Below are 17,328 nucleotides of genomic sequence, written 5' to 3'. Positions count from 1 at the left end.
AATGAACACTTCTAGGAATTTCAGGAAATAAGTTGGGGATTGAAAGAGGTGATGGACGATGTTTTACTGCCATAAATTGATTGCCCAGAGGGGAGAGCAGTTTTTGGGGTGTTTTATCGGGGGTAGAAAAGATCAAGCTTTTGGATGGGGGAAGATAAAATATGGTGGTGAACAGCTGTTTTAAAGATCTGGAGGGAGGAGTGGGATTGGAGAGAGAGTGGGAGGTTGTTCCAGAGGCGGGAGAAAAGAGGAATGAAAGAGTGAACGTGAGCAGAGAGTCTTGATTTTGGCAGTTTCACCAGAAGAGGGTTGCTGGCAGATCTTGTGCATCCTGCAGGAATATTTGGGGGTGGGGGGGGGGGCAGAGCACAGGCAGAGCACAGACAGAGCAGGGGGAGCAAGGCCGGAGAGGAGTCGGTAGAAGACAGAAAGACCACCTACCTGCCTGCGGTGAGCAAGTGATAGGCCCTCAGAATCGGCTTCATCGCGGGAGATTCCAATGATTCTGCATGCTTTGGTTTCAAGCGCGTAAAGCCGAGCTAGGTGTGACCAAGGAGCACCGGCCCAGAGGGGAGAGCAGTATTCCATTGAGCTGCGGATGAAAGCTCTATGTGAAAGCTCTATGTCACCGAAAGGTTTCAAATCTCATTTGGTGTGATGTTGCTACTTTGTTGACTTGGACTTAGGGAAACTTTTCTATAACAAATTTACAGTAAATCCAATATATACTTTTTTTTTTCTTTTTTTAAAAATAATGCCTTCAGAAAATAAAGCGCTAATTTATGAAACTACAACGATAGTCGTGAAATTTTAGAATAGGAGAATGTTAAAAAAAAAAGAAAAAGTAGGGAAGAGTTAAGATGTGAGAAATCTGTTAATCTTGGTCTGAAATAGTTGGAGAATGTACAGGGTGTCAACAAATTACTGATACAACAATGCGACCTTGCTGCACATGAAAGAACATTTTTTTTTTTTTTTTTTTTTTTGTTAAAGTCAAGATCATCATTTATCCTCAGTACTTGTAGAAGGGCTGACGTGATGGCTGAGAGGTAAGCACACACACCTCTAAGCCGTCTAGCGTTGAATTGTGACCCAGCTATAACTTGTCATCCCTGTGTTTCACAAGCAGGATGATTTGTCAAAATGTGCCGTCTCTCGAATGGACGTTAAACTGGACATTTGTTTTCAAAAACTCCACTTTGGTCTGCCACCACCACTGTTTTCGTTAAACTCTACTTTGGTCTGCCACCACTAGTTGGTGGACGTTAAAGTTCCTCGCGTCTTTTGCAAAGAGTAGGTGAGATCGCTTGCACTCTGAACCATATTCGTATCTTAACCTATAGAGGGCATTGCATCAGCGACACATGACCACAATCTCAGCCAATGATTATACTGTGCAGCCTTGTGATGCATATGAAACAAGAAGTATTTATGGGGACTGCGAGAATGACTCACGAACATGTTAACATGTTTCGTACTTGTGCTTGGCTGACCTGCCAGCTTCCTCTACAATATGCTACCAGTCTCCATAAACCTCATGTGCCGCTCACGAATCATTTTTCTCGATGGTGGGTACCTTCCATTGGTCATCCATCCTGAAGCTTCGTTGAACCTGTTGTTGATTTGGTGTCGATAAACCAGGCAACACTGCAATTTTTCTTCTGGGATGAACACCATTTCCAATCACTGCAATGTTATTTGTTGCAGGAGCCACCTTCAAATGGTGTGAGGGTTTGAGAGGAGTCAATACAACTTTGAGAAAGGCTTTTATGTGCAGCAAACCCTATCGTTTTATCTCTTTTCATTTTTTTTTTTTTATGGCATAGCCCATAGGACAAAGCCATCTAGAACAGCATATGTATGTATGTATGTATGTATGTATGTATGTATGTAGTGCGGTGCTACGCGCACAACTTGTTTGCCAAAAAGGTAAGCCACAACGCGTAGGATCAAAACCAAAAGAGTCTTCATTGTAAAGCTCAAACTGTAGCACTGACTCGCTCGGGGCTGCGAGCCCCGTGTATATCCCGAAGCCACGCCTACCCCTCGGGCGTGGCCGACACCCCATTGGTGCGCGGAATGATGTCACCGCGCCAGCGAGCCATCGTGTCCGCCACACGCGCCCCCCCAGAATTCCCGCGCACCTGAAGGGTCAGTTTGCGGGGCAAACGGGATGACCCGGCCGAAGCGCCCTCTGGTGGCTGGTGGCGTTTGGGATGGCGGGATACCATCTGGGATGCCTCTGGCGGCATCTGGGATGGGTGCAGGACAGGGGGGGTGGCGTGCCGGCGGGGCTGGGCGGTGCCGGGGGTCCGCCTGCCGGGGGGCGGCCCCGACGCGGGGGCCGAGCCGCTTGCGCGGGGTGGTCCACGTCGAGGTGGGCCGGCTTGAGGCGGTCCACGGAAACGCGGTCAGGAGTACCGCCGATGTCCAGGGTGAAATGCTTCGCCCCGGTCTCCAGCACGCGGAAGGGCCCGTCGTACGGGGGTCGCAGCGGTGTCCGGTGGGCGTCGTGGCGGACGAAAACGTACTCCGCCGTACGAAGCTCCGGGGCGACGTGCGTTGGCGGGCATCCGTGGTGCGCCGTCGGCACCGGGGCGAACCTCTGGGCGGTCTCCTGCAGTGCGGAGCGCTGCTGCGCCGCGGACCATGGTGCCGTGGGGTCGGGGAGGAACTCGCCCGGCACCCGCAGCGGTTGTCCGAAGACAAACTCCGCCGCGGATGCGCGCAGGTCGTCCTTGGGTGCCGTCCTGAGGCCCAGCAGGACCCAGGGGAGCCTGTCGACCCAGTCGCGGAGAGTGGCCCGGAGCTCGCACAGGCCTTCAAGGAGCGATGGAAGCGCTCGCACAGGCTGTTGGCCTGGGGGTGGTAGGCCGTGGTGCGGTGCAGCTGGACGCCGAGCCCCCACGCTACCGCCCCCCAGAGCTCCGAGGTGAACTGGGGGCCGCGGTAGGACGAGATGTCCGAGGGGGCGCCGAACCGGGCAACCCAGGTGGCGAACGCCTGCGTGACGTCCGCCGCCGTCGTCGCCGCCAAAGGCACGGCCTCCGGCCACCGGGTGGTGCGGTCCACCATGGTGAGGACGTGGGTGAAACCCCGCGAGGGGGGCAGAGGTCCCACCAAGTCCACGTGAACGTGGTCGAACCGACGTTCGGGCACAGTAAATGGGGCCAACGGGGCCAATGGGGCCTGGGTGTGGCGGTGCACCTTCCCGCGCTGGCACGCGAGAACGTCCTGGCCCAATCGCAGACGGCCTTCCGGAGGCCATGCCAGACGAACTTGTCGGCGACCAGGCCGTGGATGGCGTCAAAAACCCGGCGCTGCTAGCCCGCGGGCATGATGGGGCGAGGCCAGCCGAGGGAGACGTCGCACAAGAGGGCCGCGCCCGCGCCGTCGAAAGGTACCGCGGTGACGCGGAGGCCCGTGACGGCGGTCCGCAAGGCCTGGACGTCGGGGTCGGCGGTCTGGTCCGCCACCATCCGGGCATAGTCGATCCCGAGGTGGACCGCGTGGGCGACGGACCGGGAAAGGCAATCCACCACCGGGTTGTCCTTCCCCGTGACGTGCCGGATGTCCGTCGTGTACTCGGACACAGCCGAGAGGTGACGCTGCTGCCGGGCCGACCTTGGCCATCGCGAAGACCAGGGGCTTGTGGTCGACGAAGGCCGTGAACGAACAGCCCTCGAGCAGATGGCGGAAATGCCGGACCGCCAGGTGAAGCCCGAGGAGCTCACGGTCGAAGGTACTGTACCGCCGTTCGTGCAGGCGGAGCTGCCGGCTAAAAAACGCCAGCGGCTGCCAAGCTCCCTTCACCCATTGCTCGTGCACCGCGCCCACCGCGTAGTCCGACGCGTCGGTGGTGAGGGCGATCGGTGCATCGGGTGCCGGGTTCGTGAGCATGGTGGCGTTAGCCAAGGCGAGCTTCGCGCCCGCGAATGCCGCGTCCATCGGCTCGGTCCAAGCAACGTCACCTTTGCCCGGCCTCCCCCGGAGGGCCTCGTGCAGGGGGCGCAGGAGCTGGGCGACGCGGGGCAGGAAACGGTGGTAAAAGTTCACCATGCCCAGGAACTCCTGGAGCCACTTGATCGTGCGGGGTCGCGGAAACCCCCTGACCGCCTCCACCTTGGCCGGTAAGGGGATGGCCCCGTGCCTGGTGACGCGGTGCCCCAAAAAGTCGATTTCGGCGACGCCGAACCGGCACTTGGCGGGGTTGATGATCAGGCCATGCCAGCCCAGGCGTTCGAAGAGCGTGCGGAGATGGCGGAGGTGCTCCTCACGGGACGCGCTTGCGACGAGGACGTCGTAGACGTAAATGAAGTCCAAGTCGCGCAAGACGCTGTCCATCAGCCTTTGGAACGCCTGACCCGCATTCTTCAACTCGAAGGGCATCCGCAGAAACTCGAAGAGGCCGAATGGTGTGATTACGGCCGTCTTCGGTATGTCCTCCGGCTTGACGGGGACCTGGTGGTATCCGCGGATGAGGTCCACTTTGGAGAAGAGGGACATTTTCGCCAACCGGGCGGAAACGTCTTGGATGTGAGGGACCGGGTAGCGGTCGGGGGTGGTAGCATCGTTGAGGTGGCGGTAGTCTCCGCACAGCCGCCATCCCCCGCCGGGCTTCGGCACGATGTGCAGCGGCGATGCCCAAGCGCTCTTGGAGTGCCGTACGATGCCCAGCCGCTCCAGCATAGCGAATTCCGCTTTCGCCACCGCGAGCTTCGTCGGCTCGAGGCGGCGTGCCCGGGCGTAGACCGGTGGCCCGACGGTGGGGATGTGATGCTCCACCCCGTGCTTGACGGCCACCGCCGAGAAGGTGGGCCGCATGAGGGCCGGGAAACTGGCGAGGAGGCGGGTAAAGTCATCCGCTGCCGGAAGCGTACAAACCAAACTCGCCGGGACGGAACCGTTTAGCGAGCCGCTTGGTGAGCCGCTTGGTGAGCCGCTTGGTGAGCCGCTTGGTGAGCCGCTTGGTGAGCCGCTCGGTAAGCCGCTCAGTGAGCGAGCGAGCTGAAGGTTTCGGCCTGGACGAGCCGTCTGTGCTTCACGTCCACCAACAACCCATTTGCACATAGGACGTCCGCACCGAGCAATGCCATGGGCACGCTGGCGGTTACGAGCGACCATTGAAAGCGCTGCGCTCCGAACCGCAGGGAGAGGCAGCGCTTCCCGAATGTGCGTATGGGTGTACCGTTGGCTGCAAGCAACGCGGGGCCCCGGCCCGCGGTTCGCTTGTCGGACGTGTGGGCTGGGATGACGCTTACCTGCGCTCCTGTATCGCAGAGGAAACGGCGCCCGGACAAGGTGTCCGTGATGAATAAGAGGCTGCCGGAATTGCCGACGCTCAGTGCCGCTACTGAGCGCCGGCTCGGTCGTTTCCCGACTTGCCAAACGAGCACGGCGGGCAACACTTCTTAGCCTTGTGGCCGAACCTGGCATGGAAATAGCACCAGGCTTGCGGCGGGATCGGCGGAGGCCGCGGCTTTCGCAGCTGCGGTGGTGGAGGGCGGGGCGTGGCGGCGGCCACGAGGTGTGCATCAGCCTCGGGATCCACGAGGTGTGCAGCCGCATCAGCCTCAGGATCCACGACGGCCGCACCGAAGCTCGCCCGCGTGTCACAAGCTGCGAAAAACTTGTCGGCCTCGATGGCCAGAGCGCGGGGGTTCCCCTATTTTGGAACCGGCCAACGCGAGGCGTACCTGTGCCGGTAGCTGGCGTAGAAAAAGTGCCCGGAATAAAAAAAATCCGGGACTTTGTCACCCAGCAACGACAGCATGTAATCCATCCGCACCGATGGTCGTGTGTCGCCGAGTTCGGGTAGGTCCAGGAGGCGGTCCGCCAGTTCGAACTCCGTGAGGCCGAACGTGGCGATGAGACGTTTGAGTGCCTTGTACTTGTGCTCTGCCGGTGGGTGCCGCAGGATGGACACGACTCGGGCGGCTGTGCCGGGCCCGAGGGCGGCGATCACGTGGTAGTAACGCGTCTCGTCCGCCATTATTCCTCGAAGCTGGAACTGTGCTTCGGCCTGCACGAACCATACCTCGGCCTGTGCTTCCCAAAACTCAGGGAGCTTTACCGCGACCGCGTTGCTGGCCATGGCGTGTTCTGTGGTCAGCGACGGCTGAACCAATCGAGGTCACCAGTGTAGTGCGGTGCTATGCACACAACTTGTTTGCCAAAAAGGTAAGCCACAACACGTAGGATCAAAACCAAAAGAGTCTTTATTGTAAAGCTCAAACTGTAGCACTGACTCGCTCGGGACTGCGAGCCCCGTGTATATCCCGAAGCCACGCCTACCCCTCCGGCGTGGCCGACACCCCATTGGTGCGCGGAATGATGTCACCGCGCCAGTGAGCCATCGTGTCCACCACATGTATGTATGTATGTATGTATGTATATATGTATGCCCCCTCGAACGTATAACAATCAGAGCTGAGGATCTGGTCACATGACAGGGGTGATGTGATGTCATTATGGTGGTATGACTGCTGAAGCCACACACCGCCATTTGATTCCGATGCCGTTCAGGCCGGACATATCGTTGAACCTGTCAAGTATCGCAATCTGCATGCTCTACCTTTACATTTTTCATTCCGTGCGAAACACAAACATTTGCAACACATGAAGTAAAACATGTGAAAATAACGATCTTTTCTAACACTCGATTTTTATCATGGCCATGGTGGTGGTGGTGGTGGTTGTTGTTGTTGTTGTTGTTTGTGGTCTCCTGTGTCGAATTATATATTTTTCTATTGCTTCGCAAAATATCACTGCTGTATATATAATTTTTTATGCTCATTCCATGTCCTAAAGGGTTTCTAGTGTCGTAGAATAATAAATGTTTCCATTCAAACTGCTGTGTGAATGAACCATACATTCGCGCTTCTTCCTCTTCTTTAAACTTGCCAACAGGCTTTTAGAACTGCCAAATTAGTGATTTAAACAAACGATATTTTTATGGTGCAGATGTTTGGTTCCTGTGTTTACAGCGTTTATCTCTCCGCATGTACGTATGACCCTCGCATATATATATATATATATATATATATATATATATATATATATATATATATATATATATATATATATATATATATATATATATCCTACATACTGGGTGAGTTTTATAGCTGACAATTATGCTTGTGATAGGTAGAAAGAATGTTTCCCCCATCCCCCCCCATCGCCATTTAGCTTTGCCAGTTATGTTTTTCAACACCCTTTAGGGAACGTTCATATATTATGTCATATATCTGGTTGGGGCAAATTGCCATATTTGATAATTGGGGGGGAAACTGAAATTAAGACAACAGGGCGATGATATATGATGGGGGTGGGTTAGGGGGGGGGAGGTGTATGCCCCCCAGATCATATATAAATAAAACTTTGATGAAGGGCTCTTCAAACATTGAAGCATTTCATATGACTTCCTCCAACCACCCAAGCCTGGTGTTGGCTTGACGGTTAGGGTGGAGGGCTTGGGAATTGGGATCTTAGGGTTCCGAGTTAGAATCCCGGTCAGCTGTTGAATTAACACCAGGTGGGGTTGACTCAGCCTGTCATCCTTCCGAGGTTGGCAAAATGAGTACCAATCATTGGGTCCTTTCTTAAGGAGGTTGGTGCCAGAATTTGCACTCCGGCCGCCGTAAAACGCCTCATTCCGTAACACACACAATGGTGATCGTGTTGACTAACTGATCAACACAGAATAAAGCAGTGTCCCAATACAATCTCCATCTCCATGGTGACAGACAGCTTAGAGATTGAGTACTTCAAAATAATTTAATACTTACATTATCTGCTAACTGGTATCTCCACCTAGGTCATACTATCCTCTTCAACTAAAGTATCAAACAAGCCCGGCTACACCGATGTTAGACTTTCGGTCTTGTTAAATTATGGTTTGATTTTAGGATGGTAATTTGTGGAAACCTGTAGATCAAAGGAACCACTGAGTGATGTGGGAGGACGGGGTGTGGGTTATTATCATTCCAGTCAAATTACATGGAATGAATGGGTATGTGTCATTGCATGCAGTGTGACATGTAGAGGCCAACCTAGATTGTCAAGGCTGAGGCCTTGGTGAAGGGGTGATACTCGCTAATTCTGCTGAACAATGAATGAATGAATGATCGTTTTAAGGCCATTTTCCCCGCTGGAGCGGGGGTTAGCCTTGCGGGCCCCATGACAATCATGGTTCCCTGTTTGAGGCAATGTTTTTATGGCCGGATGCCCTTCCTGACGCCAACCCTTAGTCGCCTCCTACGATGCGCAGGGATACGGTGTACCTATTCTAAACCGGGGTACACACCGGGATATTCTGCTGAACAGTAATAGTGATTAAAGTAAACCGTGATTAAATAACTTGATCATGTGCCATAGGCTAAAGATTGGTGATAAGTGAGCTGTTGCCAATCGGTTGGACAGTTTTGACCTAAATGTGAAGGACAGAATGAAGAGTCGTATCCTCGAAGTGAGAGCAGTATTCTATCGTGGACCCAACCTGAGCTTTGTAAAGAGTAAGGAGCTGCCACATGTAAAATACTTCCTGGCTCTAAAAAGCCGACCTTCCAGAAAGCCTTTCCAGCATTGTTGGCTGCCAGGAAAAAGCAGATGAAAACCCCAACATGCCAATGGCCGAGGATTGGTGAAGTTGTTTGTCAGATGTGTGGAGAGGAGGAACGTTGGTGTTGGTCTTGCTAGAGATGAGAAAGGATCGATACTTTGTTTGGTCGAAAGAGACCAGGTTATCTAAGCCCCACTTGAGGATATAAAATCCAAATCAGCATTGAGCAAGTTGGAGGTTGTTGGTATCAATTTGACTGGGAGGAAACGGACTGAGATTTGTAACAGGAAGAAGAGTGGATCATGAGTGGAGTTGTCAGTCAAGAGCCAATTCCATTTGATTGTTTGTGGCAGAAAGTCGTTGATGAAAAGCAGAAACGGTGTCGGTGAGCCCCTCCGCCCCCACCACCTTTCCCTCAAAATTGCTTTGATTTTTGTCATTTTGATGGAAAAAAGCAATCGTTGGCCCGATCCCGAAGACTTCGCGACCAGTTTGGAATAAGCTCAGGCCAATATCGTTGACTGATCACTTTGCAAAACTTGCGAAAACTTTTGCAATTCGATGGATTCTCAGTGACATTAAAGACAATGTTGACATCAATCAATTTGGTAACTGAGCAGGTTATTCCACCTCACACTACCTTGTGAAGTTAATGAATAATCTATACGAGCACGCTGACAAACAACTAAGTCACAGCTAGGTGGTTGTAACAGATTTTTCTGAAGCTTTTGATTTAATAAATCACAATGTGATTTAATTACCTCCACCACCGAATGTGAATGGATGATGTTTTCACACCTGCAGGATATCTCAAAGTTGTGAATGGATTCAGATAAAGTTTTCGTGGAGAGGTTGGGTGTGTGACAAGGACTAATTGAGTAGATTTTGGTGAAGATCCGGAGATGATAATTTTTTTTTTTCTTTAGTCTTTCTTCACCATTGATCCTGGTGTGTACCCTGGTTTAGAATAGGTACACCATATCCCTGTGTGTCATAAGAGGCGACTAAGAGGGTTGGCGTCAGGAAGGGCATCAGGCCATAAAAACATTGCCTCAAAAAGAGAACCATGACGATTACAAGTACATATGGGCAGGGTACAGCCCGAAGTGGAGATCGGTTTCTGAGGTTTGGGACATGGAATGTAGGGACAATGACAGGGAGATCAGGAGAAGTGGTGGAAGTATTGATCAGAAGAAGAGTGGACATATGTTGTGTGCAAGAGACTAGATGGAAGGGAAGTGGTGTGAAAATGGTAAAGGGTAGGCAGGCACAGAAATACAATTTTGTGTGGCAAAGGTGCCCGGAGGGCGTGAATGGTGTTGGTGTCCTGTTTTCTGAGGAGTTTGTACAGTGTGGTGAGTGTGACTAGAGTGAGTGATAGGTTGATGATGGTGAAAATGATGATTGGAAAGCTCTTGGTGAACGTCATCTCAGGATATGCTCCGCAGGTTGGTCGGAGTGATGAAGAGAAGGACAAGTTCTGGTGTGCGATAGAGAAGCTGATGAAAAACGTGAAAGATGAGGAAGTTGTTGTGGTAGGAGGAGACCTGAATGGACATGTGGGAAGGAGTATGGATGGTTTTGAGGGAGTTCATGGGGGTTACAGATATGGTGTGAAAAATGGAGAAGGTGAAAGGATTTTGGAGTTTGCTGATGGAGCTGATTTGTTGATTTGTAATACTCAGTTCCAGAAAGAGGATAATAAGCTTGTTACATACACGTCAGGTAGGTCGACGACAACCGATGACTATCTGATGGTGCGTAGGCGAGACAGGGGGCACCTCCGGGACACAAAGGTGATCCCGGGGGAGGAGGCTGTTTCACAGCACCACTTGGTTGTCTGCGACATAAGGGTGAAAGGTGCGAGGAGAGCTCGGCGGGTGAAGTACCAACCGAGAATGAAGGTGTGCAGGTTGAAAGAGGTGACAGTAAGGGAGGCATTAAAAGAGAGGCTGAGTAGGGTAGAGGATGATGTGGTTGAGCTTGAAAGTGGTTGGATGTCAATGAAAGATAGTCTGTTGGGAGCCGTTGGTGAGGTATGTGGATGGACAAAAGGACCACCGAGTAGGGCTGTCAACCGAGCCGAGACCGGGACGAAATCCCGGCGGTTTCGGCTTTCGAGACGGTCTCGGGACGGTCCCGAGATAAATTGATTGACGCAATTTCTCGGTAAAAAAATCCCGGTTAAAATTCCAACTTCTTGCAGATATTTTCCATAATAGAGGAATTTATTGAGCCTTGCTTTCATTACTCTGCTTCTGCACAAGCATCATTTTTCGCAAGTGCAGCTGAACTGACACAAACGATGATAGATAAAGTAAACTCACTGTTCCAGGATTTTCCCCTTGTCAACAAACAATGCACTGCAAACGAATCCGAATTCCGAATCCGGATCTTCACCAACATCTAATCATGTCGTCCTTGTCACACACGCTGCATTTCCACAAAATTTCGTCCGAATCCGTCCACAACTTTTTGAGATATTGTGTTCACAAACAAACGGACAAACAGACAGGAGTGAAAACATAATCTCCATCGACCTTTGGTGGCGCAGGTAACGAAATCAGGATGAAGGTCCCAATGAAAATCCGCCGCATCGCGGCTTCATTTAAACCGTTGAATCCTTCCGCTGTATCACTCCGCCTCGCCCCGCCTTACGCTGCGGTCACGTGTCCGTCCTTGGAGACGAGTTACGGAATGTGGTTGCTATGGTCTTTTGCACATTAATATCGAGGGACTCGCTCGAGGCTCCGTGAATGGAGGGACGATGTTTATTTGGATTCAAAACACGTTTATAACGGATTATTCTCCACACAATGTATTAATACAAGTACAATACATTATGTAGTTTTTTGAAATGAGTTTTTGATGAACGTTTATGTTTAATTGCAACGCTAAATCTATAAATTGTAAGAATCCCTCGGGGTTTGGTTTGACGGTTTGAATGTGAAAGTATTTTGGTTATCTTATCTCCACTTTAGGCCTGATAAGTTGATTACGTTTACTTTAGTCACAGAGTCAAAATAAGGAGGAGGGGGGGGGGGGTGATCACTACACCGCCTGCTTTATAATTTACTAGCAGAAGTACCCGGCATTGCCGGGGAGGGGAGGGGAACGGGGGGGGGGGGGGGGGGAGCGAGCCCCTTGGCGATCACAACTCACAAAATGATAATGAAACTCCAACCGGGACTCGAATATGCCTGGGCAGAAACATTTTCTCCCTCTGACATTCCGAGCAAGAAATTACACGACAATACAAACTGTAATGAGATAACCCGGTCCCGTCGGTAGCCGATCATCTGCATGTAGGCGGTGTATTTTATTTCATCCCGGTAAATGGAAGCTAAGTCGGAATTTAAGTACTCAACATCAGAAATGAATTTTTTTCATTGTTGTTTATATTGTTGCGAATATGGAATTTGGCCTCCATATCCGCTTGTAAATATTCCCCTATTTCCCCAATACTCCCCAACTATCCCCAATCCCCCATTCCCTAGTCCCATTGTCTGTAAACAACAATCAGTAGAGCCGACCTTCCCCTTTTTCCCCCATTAAATGTCGTGCCCAGGTCCACCGCATCTCACGTAGACAACTTTCGGACATCTTGCTAGTTATTCTTAGTCTATGTCAGTTAAGGACTCCTTTCCATTAATTATGACTCTTCGTTGCACCAGAATGTGATTATATGGCACCAGTAGTGAGTTTAGGACCTTTCCCATACCTCCTTCCATCTTCTTCCCCAAACAACAACTACAACAACAACTACAACTACAACTACAACAACAATTACAACAACAACGACGCTGCGCGGGGGGAGTGTGCGTCATCACACCGGCTCGGTTAGCCGCCATTGACAATGCGCGCCGGACCATGCGCTCCACGGGGTTACCACGAAGGGGCTCCTTGTCAGTCCCCCGTCAAGGGCGGAGCCTGGTAAACCCCCCGCACGCACCCAATGAGAAGCAACGAGCCGATTCCATCTGGGGCGGAGCTAACGAGCCGAGGGCGTGTCACTCCCCGCCGGATCTACGCAGCCACTTGCCGGATGTGAGGTCAGATGCGCCCCCAGCCTGGAGAGAGAAGTTGCCACGTACGAGCGCTGAATACCTCCCCGCATCTCTGGACCGGACCGAGTCGATTCTGACCTTTGAGCCCAGGTGCACCTGGAGCCATCGATCCTGCCTTTCCTAGCCATCAAACCCCGTGTGAGTCAGCCTTTTGTCCCGTTTATCTGTCGTCTGTTGGGAATAATATAAGAGTGTGTCTAAGTGCTTGTCTTTCTATGCTGTACCTCTCGTCCTTGTAATCTAACCTTCCGTAACAATATAATCTCCTCCGGAGGTCTTGAGAACTGAACCCTGGTGTCGTGTCATTTGAATCCCAGCTGTGTGTCTTTTCCTTCATTGACCTAGCGTAGCGCGATTAGTCAACGTTCGGGTATAATCGGGTAACTTGTGCAGACGTGGTCATACCAAAACCGCTCGGTAAATAACATCTAAGCCACGTCTGTAACAATTGGTGTAGAGGAGTGGAATTCGGACCCGGGACTAAATTTATTAGGCCCAAATTTGTAACAATTAGAATCGATTCGGAGCGCGTTTCCCGCGCGAAATTATAACGGCGAAATTTGATTTTGTTATACGAAAATAAAAACCCGAATTTTGAAAGTCGCGCTATGGCAGACCAAGACAGCTGGGGTCCGGTAGGGGAGAGTGAGGCAGGGTCGATCCAGGACCAAATTGAGGGACAAGAGGAGAGCGAAGCAGTGAGGGTAGCAGATTCGCAAAATAGCGTCGTCACGCACGAGGTAACGGGCGCGCGAAATGGCGCCTCGCACATAGCTACGGCGGCCGCACCCGCTGCACAAGTGGGAGGGATGGCCCAAATGCAGGCCCTCATGGAGCAATTTATGGCGCAAATGCAGGCGTCCCTCAACCTGCAGAAGGACGATATGAGGGCTAATAGTGAGCAAATGGGGGCAATGAGGGACGAAGCGAGGGCTCGGAGTGAGCAAATGAGGGCCGATAGTGAGCGATTGGGTGAGCGATTGGAGGGCCAAATGGGGGTAATGAGGGACGAAGCGAGGGCTCGGAGTGAGCAATTGGGGGTAATGGGAAACCAAATGGGGGTAATGGGAAACCAAATGGGGGTAATGAGGGACGAAGCGAGGGGTACCGATGAGGGATTAGACAAGAAATTTGGGAAGTTAGACAATAATTTTGAGGAATTAGACAAGAAATTTGGGAAGTTAGACAATAATTTTGAGGAATTAGACAAGAAATTTGGGAAGTTAGACAATAATTTTGAGGGGCTAGACAACGGGATAAAAGAGGTGAAAAATGGGTTAATGGGGGTAGAAAACAGAATGGCCGCTCAAGAGAATCAAATGGAAGGGATGCAAAAGGGGTTAGAGGGGTTAGAAAACACCATGGAAGGCAAATTGAGGGACATGAGGGACCAAGCGGAAAGGGAAGTTAACCAAATGGGGCAGCAGATAGAGGGGGTCAGAATGGGGGTAGAAGCCAAACTGGATGCTCACAGGGAGGAAATGGAGCAGATGAGGGTGGCATCTGGGCAGGAGATGCAAGTGATGGGGGAGGAGATCAGAAGAGGAGTGAGTGAGGAGGTCGGAGGAGTGCGCGAGGAGGTGAGGCACTGTAAGGAGCGCATGGAGAAGGAGGTGAGAAAAGGGACTGTAAAATTGCAAGGGGGTATAGAGGAGTTGACGCTGGGAGTAGAACAACTGACAGTGGGACAAAAGGAGTTGGGGGACCAGGTAAAGAAGAACACAGCGGTAATAGAGGGTTTAAAATCGACACAGAAGGAGATGAAAAAGGACGTAGGGGTAATTAAAAAAGAGTGTCAGACGGTACATGAGGACCTGACGAGGAAAATGGACAAGGTGGTAGAGGTGATGGAGGTTAAAGAGCGGGAGGTGCGGGAGCACATAGAAAAAAATAAAGTGGAGTTAGAGGAAGAACTTAAAGGGGCGCACGAAGAGATGAAGGAGGTGAAGCAGAAATTAGAAGAAGTGGAAGAAGGGGTGAGCGAAATTAAGAAGCGACGGAGAGAGGATAAGAAAGAGATAAAGGAGGAAGTAAAAGAATTGGTCCAAAGTCTGTGTTCGGATCGTGATGATGTGCTCATTAACCGGATGAGGGATTCGCAGGTGATGGAGGAGAAGCGAAGAGAAAGAGGACCCGGTGTAAGTGGTGACCAATATGGTCGTGCGTATGATGCGCCGGGTGATTTAATAAGCTTGGGGGTCGAGATAGACCCGGATGTTCGTGAGAGGCCACGAGTGAGGTGTATGGCTGGTCCGGAGGGTATGGAACAAGAGGTGCGAGGTGTGGGTGAGCAAGGTTGTGGTGGTATGGAATGGGTAGCGGGTTGCGGAGGTGTGACCCATGCATCGACACCAACAGGGGTAGTTGTTGGAGGGACTGGGGAGGCACGAGAGCCCCTTGGGGGTAATGTACTGTGGGGGCCCGGCCGGTTCGGCCCCGCGCTGACCCCGCAAGGGGCGACGCACGGGGTCCGGCAGGCGGGCAACGACTCGCATGCGAGGTGGTCCCACAAGGTCCCACTCGCGCCGTATGACGGCAAGAGTGATCTACGCGCGTACCTGGCGCAGTTCGACTGTGTGTGTAAGGGCAACGGTTGGGGTGAGGACGAAGGTGGAGTACACCTGGTGGCCGCATTGCGCGGCGCGGCGGCGGAGGTGCTGACGGCATTACCAGCGGGTGCTCTCACCCTGCCAGCCCTCCGCGACGCCCTAATTAATCGATTCGGCATAGAACAGCAGAGCGAGCTTGTTAAAGCTCAGCTCGCGCTGCGAAAGCGCAAGCCCCAGGAAGCCATCGGGGAACTTGCCCACGACATTCGCCGCGCAGTGGGGATCGCACATGCTAGCATGGCAGCGGATTCCCGGGAAAGCCTGGCGCTGGACCATTTTATCCAGGCCCTCCCGGACATTGAGCTCCGGCAACAGCTCGCCATGTGGCGCCCGCAGACTCTGAGCCAGGCGGCTGACGCTGCGGCCCGTTGGGAAGCAGCGAGGCCCCTGGCCCGGGGGGGCGAGCGTCTCGCAATGGCGGTCCGCCAGGTGGGACCCCCGATGGAGGGCGGACCCCTAAGGGGGCCCGCCCACGACGTGGGTCCTGACCTGGCGGGCATGGTCCGGAGGCTGGTGGACCAGCGCCTGGCAGGACCTGGACCATGGCAGGCGGCCCCGGAGGTGGCCCGCGGTGGACCATGAGCGGGTAATCCAATTCGGACCTACAGGGGGGGGAATTTGGAATTCCGGAGGCAAGCACCTTATCAGGTGAGGTGCTATACCTGCAACCGCCTGGGTCACCTGGCACGGCACTGTCGAAACGCGCGCCGGGATGATCCCCGGCAGTTGAGGTCCTCAACTCCGCCCAGGGGGGAGCGGGTTAGCCGACCCCAGACACCCCCCCCCGCCAGACCCCGGGAAACTAGAAGGTGTCGGGCACGTAGGGCGGTGTTCGGCAGCAGAGGATGGAGGAGAGCCCTCATTGACGCGACAGGTCATTTATTGTGGCCAAATTGGAACCGGTAGCCTGACAATTAGATGCAAAATTGCCGGCGTGGGGGTAGACGCCGTAGTGGACACAGGAGCTAGCGCCACGATCATCAGCCCTGTGGTCCTTGATTCGAGCGCAGGTGGCTGGGATAAGATCCAGCACCTGCAAAATTATAGTTTGCAGCTTGCTACCGGGGTAACGGCCCCGATCATAGGGCGTGGTTCTGTGACCCTCAAGTTAGGGTCGGTAAGGAGGGAGATAGATGTTTGGGTGGCGGAGGTGTGCGACCCATGTTTAATAGGGTTGGACCTGTTGACTGCCAGCGGTTGTAAAATCGACTTGTGCCGGGGGATCCTGCAGGTGGGAGTAGAAGAGCTGCCGTTAGGGGGAGTGAGCACGGCCGAGAGAGCGGAGCTGGAGGCTTCCGAGGCTGTGACCATCCCCCCAAGGGCCGAGGCGATAGTGCCGGCCCGGTGGGCAGCTCGCCCAACATGGCAGGAGTCCTGCGGCCTGGTCGAACCGGTGGCAGCGCAGTCCATACCGGGTTTAATCGTGGGCCGCACCCTTGTAAAAACGGACGGACCGGTAGTGGCCGTCCGAGTAATAAATATGAGTACAGAACCACGCACTATAGTAAGGGGCACGAGGGTAGCTGGCTGCACCCCAGTTGAGGAAGTCGCGACAGTGAGGGGCGAGAACGTCCAGCCGAGCCGACCCCGGGGGGAGCCTTCAATAACAAGTAGGAATTGGCCCGATCCCATTTGCGAGATGGTAAATCGTAGTAGCGTAGAGTTGGGAGGTACCCAGAGGGAGGCCTTGCACAAACTGGTTGGGTCCCATTTGGACCTCTTCTCCCTGTCCACCGAGGATATTGGACGTACGGGCCTGGTGAAACATCAGATCCACACCGGTGAGGCCCGGCCTATTCGTCAGGCCGCCCGACGGCTCCCTTGGAGCAAGAGGGCGGAAGCTGACGAGCAGGTTGAAAAAATGCTCGACGCAGGTGTGATCGAGCCCTCGGGAAGTCCTTGGATGTCACCTGTTGTGCTGGTCAAAAAGAAGGATGGGACCACGCGGTTCTGCGTGGACTATCGCCAGCTAAACAACGTGACACTCAAGGACTCATATCCCCTGCCAAGGATTGATGACACCCTCGATGCCGTTGCGGGCTCAAATTGGTTCACAACTTTGGACCTCAAGAGTGGGTATTGGCAGGTG

General features: G+C 53.0%; 1 protein-coding gene across 3 annotated transcripts in view; it reads left to right on the top strand.

Annotated features, from left to right (window-relative positions):
- Positions 1-17,328, top strand: part of SLC7A5 (solute carrier family 7 member 5) — a 147,230-nt gene that overhangs the window by 107,867 nt on the left and 22,035 nt on the right. The gene's annotated exons all lie outside the window — the stretch shown is intronic.

This window comes from Myxine glutinosa, chromosome 9 (assembly GCF_964187855.1).
Source record: "Myxine glutinosa chromosome 9, kmMyxGlut1.1, whole genome shotgun sequence".
In the NCBI taxonomy this organism is placed as follows: Eukaryota; Metazoa; Chordata; class Myxini; order Myxiniformes; family Myxinidae; genus Myxine; species Myxine glutinosa.
Note: the sequence above shows the minus strand (reverse complement) of the source record. Positions and strands in the feature narration are given on the sequence as shown.